Genomic DNA, 13167 nt, shown 5'->3' with positions numbered 1-13167 from the left:
AAGAGGAAGTAGGGAGAAGGAGAAGGGGTGGGGAGGGGGGAGGAGGATGGGGAGGAGAAAAAGAAATAAAGAGGAAAAGGAGGAGGAGGAAGAAATGAAGGAAAGCAAGGAGTTGCCCCTACTAACGATGGTATTTGAGTTTTGTGTGCACAGAAAACAGGCATCCATCACAGTACTCCAGCCTGCCACAGCTCTTCTTGCTGCTAACTCTTTGGAACTCAGGAATACATTGGTCCATAATCTTGGTACAAAGCTCAGCATTACATTCTGGCCCCTGGACAACTGAATTGCACAACCAGATCTCTTCCCAGAGAGAGGACCATCAGATAGAGGACCACCCCAGGATTCGAGTCTACAAAGACTGCACAGGGCCTACCCAGGAAGCTCCAGGTCACCTGGGCTAGAAGAAGGTGTATCAGGCATCCTATGCAGGGCATAATCTCATCCTCAAATTACCCAGGACAGATGCAGCACTTGATGTGTGCAATATTTAATGTTTCCCTTGCAGCAGAAGTACCTTGGCAAAACCTGCTTTCACTGACTCCAGATATACTGGCTTCTACTTCTATTCTAGAGTCGGTGATAAATCCCCAAGAACTCATTAGTGGTTTCTAGCACACATAGAAGTACAGAAAGCCTTTGTTTTTGATTAGGGAGGCTACATAAATTTTTAACTGATTATTAAGAAATAAACGCCAACCTTTGCAGAAAAAATACACTTCTCTCTGCCTCTGACTGAATACCAAAGAGGCCTTCAGGGCCTTCACCCCAGCTGAGGCCAGGCATGGGGGCCCGCTCCACCCTGACAGCTGTTCTCAAGGGCAGTTAGTTCACTCATCACTAGAGACCCGGAGTCTCTGAGCCAGGGGTCACAGTCCTCAGGGGTCAAAACCCACAAAGAGAACACAGGCCTTCCTGGTGTCTGGCAGCACCACAGCCTTGCAGATTTTTGCAAAACCATTAAACCATGGACTTGGAAAGCAGTCAGGTCTGAGTTTGAATTCCAGCTCTACCACTTACTAGCTATGTGGCCCCGGCCAAGTTGCCTCATCTCTCTGAGTTTCCTCATTTGTAAAATGGGGATAATAATAGCATCCACTCCTGAGGGCTTTGGTGAGGATTAAACAGATAATGCACAGAAAGGATTCAGGATAGCACTTGGTACACACAAGGTATACTTGGTCAATGAGAGCTATTGTTACTATTATTTAGGAATCATTTTCTCAGCCTCCGGATTTTTTCCCCTAATGTTTCCACTGAGAGAGAAAATCAAATCTGAGGCTGAGGATGCAGAATTGGAAATGATAATAAATAACAAACATTTGGGACCATTTACAATGTTCTAGGCACTGTTTAGGCAGTATTTACATATTTTCCCTCAGTTAATCCTCACAACAATTTATCACCCAAGTACTACCATGGACCCCACTTTACAGTGGGGTGTTTGAGGCCCACGGGAGTGAAATTATTCACCTTGGGGAGAGGGTGAGGAAGGAAATTGTTTGGTAGGCTGAGTGGTAATGGGCAGGGAGGTTGGAATGTTTTTTTTTTTTTTAATTGTGGAGGAAAGGAAAGGGAATATTAAGAAATATCTCTGTGGGTTACAAATTAGTTCCCTTTAATGTTCTTTCAGAGACACAAGTTAAGGTTGGAATTCCTTTTTAATTAGTGGCTCCATCATTGTTTTGAGACCTCCTAGGTTCAGAGGGCATAGTTAAGTAGGAGGGAAGCATTTTCACCAAAATCATAGGTGGGGGGGGTCTCCTACCAAGGCAAAAACTCATCTTAAAGGCAACCTGACCAATGAACTCCCTGCAGTTAGTACAGCAACCTGTGATGCAGGGCACATCCTAGTCGGAAAAGAGCTAACTGAGGTCTCCAGAGACTCAGCTACACTCAACCACGGTGATCCTCCCTAAGTTTCTCCCAGGGCACAGCCTCGTTTTGTTCCTTCATTCTTTCCCCCTCTCTTTAATAATGAATGTGTGACTCAGAGGTTTAATGAGTTACCAGGAGAAGTTAACCAGAAGGGAAGCCCAATGAGTAAATGCATAATTAAAATTACGAATGGACAGAGGAATATAATCATTGTGGGAGATGGGGAGCTCACAGGAATGACTCAGGGGTTAGACTGGTTAGAAAAGGGCCTTTGGGACTTAAATTATTTCTGGTGATGATCTGTATATTGAAGGAAAATTCTGGAACCCTTCCACAGTCAAAAGAGACAGAGGAGCCACCCAGGACCCCTCCCTTCCCTCCTCAAATGATCTAGACTGGTAGCCAGGAGTTACTCCCAGCAGAAGCTGAACAATAGCAAAGACTGAATTCACCAAGGGAGTCATTACCCCTTTGGTGCTGACAGCACAAGGCTCTAGTGTCAATTACTTCCCTGGTATAAATATCCTGCGGGAAGTTATAAGTTAGAAGAAGGTGCAAAGCTACGACAGCATCACACTGGATTTTCTCTCTTGAGCCCAAACCTAGAAATATTTTGCATTTGTGAGGCCTGGCTGGGGAGAGAGACCAAGCAAGATGAGCACACACTGCCTTTAGGGGAAGGAGGCTGGGCTGTTGTAGTTCCTAGAAGTCCACACACCAACCTGCAGCTGATTACCCGTTCCCGTATGGTCAGGATTAGACAGAAACAGTCCAGGGGGACTGTGAGTTTTTAGGAGAAATGCAGGCTGATCCAAAACAAGAAATATAACACTCCTTCTATCAGGATCTCTGTAAAATGACAGCAACGGAAAAAACGTTCTGCCTATGAATCCATTCCAGGAGTTTCTGTAACTACAGCCGCCCCAGGTCAGCGACGCTAATAGACCAGTGGTACAAATTCATGCCAAATATCAAATGATTTAAATATGATGTCTTATTCCCATCCAAGTGTGCTTGGCGTTCATAGCAGGCCAAGGCTACCCTATCTCTCCTTCTAGAACACAGAAGCAATTGCTTCGGCAATGTGGAGGGGCACAGACAACTCAAAAGTATTTCCACTATTGGAAGTAAAAAGAGGTATGGGCCCAAAAGTTATGAATGGAGTTTGAAAGTCATTTTTCATTTTTGTTTGAATATAAGGTGATACAGTTTTTGACATCTTTATTGGAGCATAATTGCTTTACAATGTTGTGTTCATTTCTACTGTATAACAGAGTGAATCAGCTATACATATACATATATCCCCATATCCCCTCCCTCTTGTGTCTCCCTCCCACCCTCCCTATCCAATCCCTCTAGGTGGTCACAAAGCACCGAGCTGATCTCCCTGTGTTAGGCAGCTGCTTCTCACTAGTTATCTATTTTACATTTGGTAGTGTATATATGTCAATGCTACTCTCTCACTTCATCCCAGCTTACCCTTCCCCCTCCAAAAAAAATTTTTTTTAAATGGTTCTGATGAAGCTAGGGGCAGGACAGGAATAAAGACACAGATATAGAGAATGGACTTGAGGACACCGGGACGGGGAAGGGTGATACAGTTTTTCAGCAGTACTGGAAACAAATTACTAAAGCTACAATATCAACTATGAGAGAGAGGGAATTACAAGGTCCTCCTGCTTCTGTGTCTTTTCATTTACATACATTCTCCAAACTCCTTTCTCTGTTCTCAGGTTGACAGGAAGTGAATCCCTCAGGTCGTCAAAAAGCCTTACAAGGAGTGGGGATGAGGCCTAAAATTTTCTTTTAGTCCAAATTGTATGCCTATTTTGTAAAAGAAAGAAATATATATATATATATATATATATATATATATATATATACATTTAGAATGTAACTTTATATATGAAATTAATTATATTAGCATGAAAGGACCCAGTGATTTATTTTTCTTTACTCAATAAAGTAAGGGAAGTTATTTAGGTTTTTACCATTGTTTCTAAAAATCTACCTCCCTCTAATCTGTAAGCCACTATAAACAGAAGTTAAAAGAACAGTCCTGTGTCCCAAGAAAACTTAGTTTTGCCAGAAAAAAAGATCTTTATGCAAGTAACTAAAAGTTCATTTTATCAAATAAAGTGGAATACAATCCAAAATTGTACTATACTAACCCTGATCCAATCACCAAAGTCATTAATTCCCTAAGACACTGCTAAATAAGTAGGCAGTAGTTTCTCATCAATAGCTCTCAATAAATACAAAACATATTTAGCACAGCCCTAGTCTGATACAAGCCCTGCCGCCTACATAAATAAATAGCTCAGACAAGTGAATGAACTCTGAGCCAACTGCGTCCTTAATGTTCCAGTCAATCCAGAAGCACCTGGGAGAACTCATCAACCGAGGACAAACTGTGCAAGAGAAAGCAAAAGTTCAAAATTCAGTGATCCCTATTGTCTAGATTGGACATTGAAAGAAAACTCAGAACTCTAGTGGAGGAGGAGGTTTCAGAAGGGTTTGTTCATGGTCCAGATCTATTCTTAGCTAAAGGGTAAGATGAATACCTAAAAGATTATAATACAATGCAACAATCCTCCCAGATTTAGCCAGCTCGAGGTCTGAATCACTCCCTGAGTCAGGGCAGGACACAGCGCCCGCCCCTGTCCTTGAACAATACAGTTACCTTAGTCAGAGCCTATTTTGAAAAACTAAAACCGATCTACATCTGACATTTCAAGGGCAAGCCAATTCACCCACATGGAATCAACCACAGGTGACTTTTTCTTCTATTCATAGATACCCTGGAAATAGGTCCGAAAGCATAGAAGAGGCAACATGGTGCGGCGGAAATAGCACCTATAAACTCCTAAAGTTACTGGCTCTGAGACCTTGAAAAATTATTTAACCCCTATGAACATACATTTCTCATCTGTAGAATGGGTGGCTTGGAAGGCCGCCAGTTTTCAGTGTGGCCCAAGAATGTGCTAGGGCAGGGTCATGAGTGGAGCTGCCACAATGGCAGAGACATAGGCTACACATGAGCCCACCATATGGGCTCCCACTCTCCAAGCCTTCTCTAGCTACTGCTGCTGCTAAATGTTCAATCTGCCAGGCACAAAGGCTAATACTGAGCCCCCAACACGGTACATCCTTAGAGGAGACCAACTGTCTAGCTGGCAATGAGCTGATTCCCTTCTACCCTGAAAAGGGTAATATTTCATCTTGATTAAGATTGACAAATATTCTGGGTACAGATTTATCTTTCCTGCCTGTAGGCCTCAGCCACCGCCACCATGCAAGGACTCACAGAGTGTCCAATTGACTGCTATGTTGAAAGTCTGATCTTGCATAAATTCAGTTTGGACAAAGAAATCCACTTGGCAGCAAAGAAGATGCACATGGACAAATGACCGTGTGATCCACTGGTGCTACTACATAGCAATCCTTCAGAAACTGATGGCTTGATAGAACATTGGAACGACCTTTTGAAAGCACAGCTGAGGTGGCTTAGACATAATACCTGCCCAGGTGAGACACTATTCTTTGGGAGGCAGCATACACTTTAAATAACGAGCCATTATATGGGGCCGGTTCCCAATAAACAGAATACACAGGTCTGGGAACCAAGCAAGGCAGAGGGAAGGAGTAAGAGTAAAACCTTAATCACTATTATTCCCAGTGTCACTTGTGAAATCTGTGTTTCTGGTACTCAACACTTTAGGCTTTGTGGGTCTAGAGATGCTTCCATCATGGGACACAGTCTTTGCTAAAATTAAAGCTATAGCTGCTGTCCGCCTGGTTACTCTAGGCTCTTCATTCCAATGGCAGGCAAAGAAATGGAGTTGCCTTACTGGCAAGGGGGTTTGACCATGATCATCATAAGGAAGTAGGGGGCTTCCCTGGTGGCGCATTGGTTGCGAGTCCGCCTGCCGACGCGAGGGACACGGGTTCGTGCCCCGGTCCGGGAAGATCCCACATGCGGCGGAGCGGCTGGGCCCATGAGCCACGGCCGCTGAGCCTGCGCGTCCGGAGCCTGTGCTCCGCAACGGGAGAGCCCACAGCAGTGAGAGGCCCGCGTACTGCAGAAAAAAAAAAAAAAAGGAAGTAGGGATGCTGCTACATAATGGGGCAGGAAGGAATATGGATGACGTGGGATAGCTATGACAGGTGATCCACGGGGTGTGTCTTGGTACTTCAATGCCCAGTCTTAACTGTAAATTGGAAAGTTACATCAACCACAGCCTGATAAGGGCATGGTAACCAGGGGCTCAGACACCTCAGGGATGAAAGTCTGGCTCACTTTATCAGACAAGCCACCTTGATCAGCAGAAGTGCTAGCCAAGGGAGGAAATTCTAGAAAGGATAGCAGACAAGGGAGAGGATGGGTATAAGTTATGGTCTCAGGACCCACTACAACAATGGAAGCTGTAGTTTATCCCACTAACCCCCAAATTCTGACCAAGAAGAATCCTGTAGAAGTTCTTTTTTGGTGTGTGTGGTACGCAGGCCTCTCACTGTTGTGGCCTCTCCCGTTGCAGAGCACAGGCTCCAGACGCGCAGGCTCAGCAGCCATGGCTCACAGGCCCAGCTGCTCCCGCGGCATGTGGGATCTTCCTGGACCGGGGCACGAACCCGCGTCCCCTGCGTTGGCAGGTGGACTCTCAACCACTGCGCCACCAGGGAAGCCCCCTGTAGAAGTTCTGACCAAGAAGAATCCTGGTCCAAATTCTGACCAAGAAGAATCCTGTAGAAGTTGTGAGAGGACAGAATAAACTTAAAGTAAGAAACAGGTGGGTCTGAATGATACAAGGGGTGGACTGTAGCAGACACTATTGGTGTCCCACTCAGATCCCCATTTACCAGGCAGGTGTACCCATCCTCCTGCTGATGCAGGTATTGGCTGCTTATGACTCACACCTGTACTCCTCTCTGGAGGATTCCTCTTAGCTAATGGGAGCTGCCTTTTCTAGAAATGCCTCTCCCTCCTCCTGCAAGAGACACCTATGACTAAATGATGCAGGGAAATAGAAGTTCAACCCCCTTGCCTCATGGTAGTAAACACTCTATGGTGCAATTACACTCTAGAAGTGCCTCAGGGGATTAAGCTGTCTTAGTCAGTTTGGGCTGCTATAACAAGGTACCATAGACTGGGTAACTTATAAACTACAGAAATTGGTTCTCACATCTCTGAAAATCCAAGATCAGAGTCCACGTGGCTGTGTTCTGATGAAAGCTCTCTTACAAGTTACAGGCTGCTGTCTTCCTATATCCTTATATGGTGGGAAAAGGGCTAGAGAGCTCTCTGGAATCTCTCTTATAAAGGTATTCCCATTCATGAGGATGATGATGTAGTTACCTCCCCAAAGCCCCACTTCTTTATACCACATTAAGGGTTAGGATTTCAACACATGAATCTGGGGGGACACAAACATTCAGTCCTTAACATAGACTGAAACCAGACTTCTAAAACCACCACTAGTTTCTTCCTGTCCTACACTGCTTCTCTCATCCCATTAGGTGTTTTCATAAGAGCAATCCCTCAATACATCTCTCGCACATGCTCCCATCTAGGCCACGTTTCTGGGTACCTAACCTAGTACAGTTATCCAGTATACATTTCTGTGCATCCCACATTAAGTGCTAAAGGCATATGATAATTTGGGTTTGTGTTTAGCAAATATCTACTCTCCTCCCCTCCACTGTGGGCAGAGAGTCACCCCCTGCCCCACTGCAGCAGACTGTATTTTCCCTAAACGGCCACAACACTGTCTCCCATCCCTCATGTGCTTCTTACAATGTGACCTTAACACCCCTCACATCAAGAGTTGGGAACTGTATCTCTTCCCTTGAAAGTGGGCAGGCTTTTGTGACTGTTTCAACCAAAAGAGAGTGGCAGAAGTGATGCTATGTGACTTCCAAGGCTGGTCATTAAGGACAATGGAGCTTCCACTTGGTTCTCCAGAACAAAGGTGCTAGAGTTCTAAACCACCTTGTAAGCAGTCTGACAACCCTACAGCCACCAAGTTGAGAAAGGCCAATCTAGCCCACGCAAAGAGACCAGGTGGAGAAGCCTGAGAATATCGGTCAGGCCCCTGCTATGCCAGCCCCAGGCATTATCTGACTGCTACTGTAGCAGGCACCCTGAGCCAGGACCACCCAGTGGAGCCCTTCCTGAATTCCTGACCCAGGGGAGCCATGAGAGACAATAAAATGATTGTTATTATTTAAGCCACGAAGGTTCAGGGAAATTTTTCCCATAGTAATAGTGACCAGGACACCTACTGATGTTGAGCTTAGTCACATCACTTGTTTTGGCCAATGGGATTTTGCATCTTGTACTTCTGCCATCACCATGAGAAGAGCATGTCTTGGACGCAAGCATGCCACAGACACAGGAGAAGTGAGAGATGTGTGTAGCAGACATAAACAAAACCTGCAACCTGGGGCCAGCCCTGCCCAGATCAGCCTGAGATGTTATGGGATTTTGCTTTGTTATATAACATTATGGTAATAACTGATCCAAGAGGAAATAGGAAAACATTCCCTGTTTCCAAGGCTAGGACACTTTATAATTTGTAATTAAAGGGGCTTCATGATGATTATCAATAAAAATAGTGAAAATAGCAGCATTTTCCAATGACATCTTTATCCTGAAATTTTAATATTCCTCTCCTTTCTTTTCAGTTAAGCCCAGTTAGTGACACAGGTCCATTTTCTGAGGCCCTAACGACACATAACAAATGACCTCATGGGCTTTCATTAATCGGCCTCCATAGAATGAAATGTTGTCAAGTGCCCTCAGTGCCTCAAAAAGAAGACAATGGATAGATAGAAAATCTTCTCAGCAACCATTAACCAGAATGAGAGGTACCAGAAGCCAAGAGTTAATTTACAAGTCCCTTGAGTTAAGAGATCAGAAATCCCATCAAAAAGGGACAGATAGTGATCCATCCTAGAAGTATGTTAGAGTTATAAGCAAAAAGAATCAATGATTTATTTAAGCCAGGAATATAGAAAATAAACTTAAGTCTAAAAGCGAAAGGACTGTAAATATTTACCCATGGATGATCAGGACCAAAGTGAAGAGCCATGCAAAACAAGAGAAGGAGCCAGGGACCAAGTGTCTAGACGAAACCAAACCTAAAATCTGGGACTTATTCAGGGTCAGTCTTGGCCAAAAGGGCTCAGCTTTCCTGGGTCCAGTGATCCAAATGAATATTTGAAGATAATTCACAGTACACAGAGAATAATTACTACCTAATGCCTTTTGAAAATGGAATATAAATTGATTGGGGGAAGGAAATTTCATATCAAATTATTCAAAAATTCATGTTTTGAGGTTAATGTTAACCTCATGAAACCCTTGTCATTTGTCAGAACTGTACTTACTGGGTACCCCTGGGCTTCACTGGACCATGAGTATATGAAAGTTATTATGTATCTTTCTTTGGTCCATAAAGTGGGACCAGTTGGGCTACTGGAACTCTTACTCATCTTTGAATGACTTTGGGGATACTGACTTGAGTCTACATTCAAACTCACTTCATCACACTTACCAGAGCAGCAAAGGTATTGAGAGTATCAGTGTCTTAGAAAGACAACCTTGAAAAGTTTCTAAGAGAAGGATGCACTAGAGTCTGGCCGAACTCAAATCAAGCATCTTATTATGACCACCCTAGATGTGGAGGCACACGAAACCCACCGTTGCAGGATTTCTCAACACCAGCACACTTGACACTCTGAACCAGACAACTCTTCATTTTGCAGGCCTCTCCTGTGCACTGCAGGATGTTTATTTACTAGTATCCCTGGCATCTACCAACTACTTAGATGCCGATAGCACCCTCACCCCACACACCATTTATCACAGCCAAAAATGCCTCCAAACATTGCCAAATGTCCCCTGTGGGGCAAAAATCACCCCCAGCTGATGACCAATGCATTAGTGTGGCCTAGTCTTAAAGGGCCAGCTTCCTAAGAATGAAAGAGAAGCAAAAAGTCTTTGAGATTTAAGGGGATAACCAATGATATGAGGTTATACAGCAGCAGTAGTTCTCAAACTTTTTTGTCTGCCTGATGGATTCAGATTCACAAGCATAACACTCTCATGGACATATTCAGAGTCTGACATACTATGACTACAGGTGAAGTGCAAAACTCTACCAGTTTATTCTGACTCTAGAAAGAATATTAAAATGCAAGGGGGTAAAAATTTTGTTTCTATGGATTGAATGGTGTCCCTCAAAAAAGTTGTGTTGATACAGATGGCCAATAGGCACATGAATAGATGCTCAACATCACTAATTATTAGAGAAATGCAAATCAAAACTACAATGAGTTATCACCTCACACCAGTCAGAACGGCCATCATCAAAAAGTCTACAAATAATAAGTGCTGTAGAGGGTGTGGAGAAAATGGAACCCTCCTACATTGTTGGTGGGAATGTAAATTAGTGTAGCCACTATGGAGAACAGTATGGAGATTTCTTAAAAAACTAAAAATAGAGTTGCCATATGATCCAGCAATCCCACTACTGGGCATATATCCAGAGGAACTCTAATCTGAAAAGATACATGCACCTCAATGTTCATAGCAGCGTTATTTACAATAGCCAAAACATGGAAACAAACTAAATGTCCATCGACAGATGAATGGATAAAGATGTGGTATAGGGTATTTCCTGGTGGTCCAGTGGTTAGGACTCCGTGCTTCCGCTGCCAAGGGTGCAGGTTCAACCCCTGGTTAGGGAACTAAAATCCGACAAGCCACACGGTGCGGCCAAAAAAAAAACGAGATGTGGTATTTATATACAATGGAATACTACTCTACAGATTTCAGAGGGAGCATGGCCCTCCTGACACCTTGATCTTGGACTTTTAGCCTCCAGAACCGTGAAACAATAAATTTCTGTTGTTCTAAGCTACCCAGTTTGTGATACTTCATTACCGCAGCCCAAGGAAACTAACACAGATTTGATCTAGGAAAAATTATAAACCTGATTTAATTTTTAAAAGTTAGTGATTTCCACACTAAGACCTGCACATGACTGTTTACAGTAGGCTTATTTGTAATTGTCAAAATGTGGAAGTAAACAAGATGTCCTTTGGTAGGTGAATGGATAAACTGTGGTACAGCCAAACAATGGAATGTTTTTCAGAGCTAGAAAGAAAAAAAAAAAGAGCTGTCAAGTCATGAAAAGACATGGAGGAAAATTAAATGCATATTAGTAGGTGAGAGAAGCCAATCTGAAAAAGCTACATACTGTATGATTCCAACAATATGACATTCTTCCTGGAAGAGGCAAAACTATGGAGACAGTGAAAAGATCAGTGGTTGCCAGGAGTCAGGGGAGGGGAGACGAATAGGTAGGGCACAGAGGATTCTTAGGGCACTGCAAACACTTTGGATGATAATATAATGATGGATATATGTCATTAGATATTTGTCCAAATCCACAGCGTGTATAACACCAAGAGTGAACCCTAAGATCAACTGAGAACTTTGGGTGATTAGATGTGCCAATGTAGGTTCATCCTTGGCAACAAATGTACCTCTCTGGTGGGGGAAGTTTATAACAGAGGCAGGGAGTATGTAGTATTGATATATCTCTGTACCTTCCTCTCAATTTTGTGATAAACCTAAAACTGCTCAAAAAAATAAAGTCTCTAAAGAATTAGTGAGTATTCTGAAAGCACCAATGTTTTACTAGTTGCAGTATATTATTTGTAATGCAATCCCAGCTGATCCAACGTACCAATGCGTCACCACACAAGACTGAAAACTGCCACAGCACAGGATGTTTGGTGTTGTGCCCCTGAGAATTACAAGGTAGAACTTCTTATAACAGTTATTCATTAGTTTGAAATCTATAAACATGTATATAAAGTCTAGCAATAATCTAAACAGGATTGAGGAGGAGACTGGAGGAGAGATGGTCCAACTACTAATGGCTCACCACTTCCTACAGGGCAAAAGCCAAACTTATTTAGCAGAGCATGGAAGCCCTTTGCAATCCACTCACAACCTTTTTTCCAGACTCATCTTTGCCAAATCCCATCCTACCTGCCCTGCTTCATCTGAAGCTGATGCAGTGCCTCCCAAACTTTTTCATGTCAAGGCACACCCAGAAAATAATAATGTTTGAGGGTACATGGGGATAAATAGACAAAGGTCAATAAGTTGGCAAATCTGTGCCTCTTCAAGGCATCCTGGGATACAACAGCCCACACTGCACTGGGAAATTCTGTTCTAATCCACCAAGATCCATCTTGCCTTTGTTTTCATTCAGGAAAGCCCTACCTCTCACTGAGTCCACCCAGCTCAACGACCATTTCATCTCCGATATCTTTCCTACCTCTGCTCTGCTATCCCCCCATTGCACCCAGTACCAAGACCTGTCATGGCTCTTGCCGTCATGCTGGACTGCCATTGCAGCTGCCCCACCCAGGAGGTGATCTTCTGGGGTCCAGGGGCAAACTGGGTTGACACTGATTCAGCAGATATTTATTGGCCTCCTATTAAAGGCAAGACATTGGACCAGTCATAAAAATTCAAGGATGAATGAAGAGAGCGAGGGTCCCTGGCCTCCAGGAGCCCACAGTCTAGTAGGGATGATGGATGTTAAACTTCTGCTCACACAATTAATTATATAATTACAACAGTGAGGCATGTTTCCAAATCAATGAATGCATCTAACAAGTAGACCTGATCTATTTTGAGAGTCAGAGAAAGCTGCCTCGAAAGGGTGGCACATAACAGATGAGATCCAAAAGATAAATAGGAATTAATTAGGTAAAGGATTAAACGTATGCGAAAGCAGTATTCCATGTTCCAAACCAAGCATTCTGGTTCTTGACATCTTCATATCCACAGAACCTGGCCCAGGCAGATTCTAAATAAATATTTATTGAATTAAGTTTTTTTTTAAATTTTGAGTACCTCTAAGCACTCTGTCTCTAAGTGGGCTCTTCCAAATAATAATTGTTATTTTAGAAATCCTCTTCAACAATTAAAATGTATAAATATTTACTGAAACATTATTATATGCAAGTGTCCAAGGGCTGAAGGCAAAAAGATGAACAAGAATTTTCCAGGTGAAGAGGATAGATGAAAGTCTTCTAAGCAAAGTAAAGACCACAGAAAAATCATGGAGGCAAGAAAGCACACAGTGTGGTTTGGAAAGAGCATGGAATTTAGTTCCAAAGAAGTATGAAGCCCTGGTAAGAGACAAAGAGATTAGAGCGTATATTAGATAGTAAGTAGTACTTACTTACTAAGTAGTAATAAGA

General features: G+C 43.1%; 1 protein-coding gene across 6 annotated transcripts in view; it reads right to left on the bottom strand.

The window, feature by feature from the left end:
* The window catches only part of HIVEP3 (HIVEP zinc finger 3), a 503326-nt gene that overhangs the window by 436244 nt on the left and 53915 nt on the right, over positions 1–13167 (bottom strand). The window lies entirely within an intron of this gene.

The sequence above is a fragment of the Kogia breviceps genome, chromosome 1 (assembly GCF_026419965.1).
Source record: "Kogia breviceps isolate mKogBre1 chromosome 1, mKogBre1 haplotype 1, whole genome shotgun sequence".
In the NCBI taxonomy this organism is placed as follows: Eukaryota; Metazoa; Chordata; class Mammalia; order Artiodactyla; family Physeteridae; genus Kogia; species Kogia breviceps.
This window is presented reverse-complemented; position numbering and strand designations above follow the sequence as displayed.